This window comes from Miscanthus floridulus, chromosome 8 (assembly GCF_019320115.1).
Source record: "Miscanthus floridulus cultivar M001 chromosome 8, ASM1932011v1, whole genome shotgun sequence".
Classification (NCBI taxonomy): domain Eukaryota; kingdom Viridiplantae; phylum Streptophyta; class Magnoliopsida; order Poales; family Poaceae; genus Miscanthus; species Miscanthus floridulus.
Window position 1 is genome coordinate 67200885 of NC_089587.1, and position 2710 is coordinate 67203594.

At 48.2% G+C, this 2710-nt stretch overlaps 1 pseudogene; it reads right to left on the reverse strand.

Moving 5' to 3' along the window:
* Window positions 1-1449: 1449 nt before the first annotated feature.
* On the reverse strand, window positions 1450-2356 carry LOC136469279 (cytochrome P450 89A9-like; annotated as a pseudogene).
* Window positions 2357-2710: the final 354 nt, after the last annotated feature.

Consider the following 2710-nt stretch of genomic DNA (forward strand, 5'->3'; position numbering starts at 1 on the left):
AAGAGTGATAATCCAAGAAATTGGAAAGAAAGCAAGACAAAATTTGTCTCGACGTTTATCCCAATCTCCATTTAAACTTCTTACGGTATGAGCATACCATTGTTTTGTCCTCTCAGAAAGGGAGAACGGAAACAATTTCCACTTAAGGTCTCATGTGTCATGGAATATTTAGGAACGAACACAGTTTCTCAAATTCCCAAAGGTGAACATACGGATTTTCAGCTTCTTCTCCAGAGAAGGTTTGCTCCTGAACCATGGCTATGAAAGCAGGGCGAAGCTCATAGCCATCTATAAGTATATATGATGTGATGATGGTGGAGGCTCCAACAATTCGCCCTTTGGAGCGGAGAGTTTATAAATAGGAGTGGAATCCATGTGGTAAGATGAATATGGTGGTAAAAGAAAAAGAAAGATACATGGACGAACTTGGTTTGAAGCTAGCACATCTACCGTTCTCCAGCAACGGTGCCAGAAAGCTTATTGGTATTTATTAACGTAAACAGGATAAATCCACAAGCGCATGGATACCGCTATAGCTTTCACCTGGGAGTATTCTAAGGTATCGATTTTCATGGGGAACGCGAAGTGTACTAATTAAGGATCAAGGTCATCCAAGGATAAAGATATGTGTTTTTGTGGGGAGAGAGGAATTTCCTAAAGTTTCTCTAGTTGATCTAGGAATCAAAGTTACTATAAGTTTACTTACTTCGGGACACCAAAACACTAGCCTCAGACTGAGATGAGAAAGGGGCTAGGAAGTTTTGACTACGGTCCTACAAACACCAACCCGAACGTGGTGGACTACGTCGGCCGTCAGGGCTATCACCACCTAGGGCTACCATAACTATCCGTAGGGATGGGTGAAATTCCAGGTAATCGCAAGACTAAGCACCACGCCTAATCTATTGATTACTACTCTAGTTTTGCAAAGACTAGAGCACTTGATACAAACGGGAATCCAATAAATAACTTAAAGTAAATACTGAAATTAAGTAAACAGAGAACTTAAGAATAGTAATTGAAGAACCTGGAGATTACTCAAGGATGAATCCAATCTATAGAAGTACAAATTCGAGGAAGATTCGATAGATCCGGCTCCCCCTTAGCTCTCTCCTCTTCTCTCTCCCTATTTTCTATTTTACAACTAGATAGAAATCATCTAGAGGGACACTACTACAAAGGATATGAAATTATGAAGCTCTGAAGCGTAGGGTATATAGAGGTGTGTCTCATGGAGCGGGTCTGGGGTGCCTTATATAGGGGGAGCTAGAGTAGCGGCCAATGAATCGAGGTGGAGTAGAGGGTAAGGACTCTAGGTGGAGTAAGGGGCAAGGAATCATCACGCCATCGATCCACATTAACTCTTCCGATCACCATTGGATAAACCGACCTAAAACCATTTTAAAATCAACGGTGCAGTAGGTGGAGTAAGTTTTTGCACGATCCGCGTCAACTCTTCCGGATGGCCTGCTGTATGTCTGGGTGCTTGATTAGGTTCGCCATGATCCACTGCAGCGCCGCGGCTGTGGATTCAGTTACTTGACCAAGAAACTCCGAGCAGAGTCCCACGAGTTCACCGTCCTCGAGCCTCCGCTGCTGCCTTTGCTTGCCTCCGCTGTTGTGGTCGTCAGCTTCGAATTCTACCGGGACATGGAGGTCCTGGAGCGTGTGTACATAACTCGGCGTCTCGTCAGAGTCCCGGTGATGTCTGCGGCAGCCGTCGATGAGCGGGAGGTACAGCTCCTCCTGCTTCTGCCGTATCCCGGCCAGCTTGCTCCACCGCTTGCGGTAGATTAGCCTAGACACCGCCGGTAACGTTAACGGCCCGGCCGCGAACGTGCGCAGCGCAGGCAAGGATAGGATGAGCTTGGTCTGGACGTCGGCCATGGCTCGAACCACACCGGCGTCAACGCCGTAGCCGAAGCACATGGTGGAGGCGAGGAAAAATACCACGTCGCGGATGCTCTCCGCGGCGAGCGCCACGCCGTCGGTGAGCTGCTGCTCCCTGAGGTCCGCGACGAGGCCACGTAGCGGTGCAGGTGCGTCGGGTGGACGACTCCTGAGGTGAGGTTGTGGCGGAGGGTGCGCCACAGCTGGCCGCCGGAGGGTGCCGAAATGATGTTGTGGTAGCGGCGGCCGGTGATGATGGCGCTGGGTGACGCGGAAGGCATGCGGCTGCCCCGGAAGAGCAGGTGGTGCGCCGTAGCGAAGTCCTTGATGATAACTGGCTTACGTGCACGTGCTATGCCAGACTTGAGGCCTTGAGGGTGGACAGGCGTGCTTTGATCGGCGGCGTTGCACGCCGGACGATTAGGAGAACCAACGGGAGCAAAAACAACAGGAGGAGGACTTGCATGGTTGCTTGATGCATATATATGGCCTCAGCTGCATGCAGCTATGCTATGTAGTAGTATATAGTACTATACGTGCCTTCCACTTCGCGCTAGCTACCTTGTGTATGCCACTATATATATTTATAAACATAGATATCTATATCTGGTAGGCAGAGAGGATAGTAGTTTAATTTAGTTCAGTTGTCATTGTCGATGACGTCTGGAGGATATGATTTTGAGATACTAGCACCAAACTTTGCCTCAAGTGACTTGACATTATATTTCTTTTGATGCTTGGCTGCTTTTAGTGATTGTGTAGTGAAATTTTGGTGCAGTTTTGCTTCAACCTTCACCACTAGAGAACATGCATTCACTGT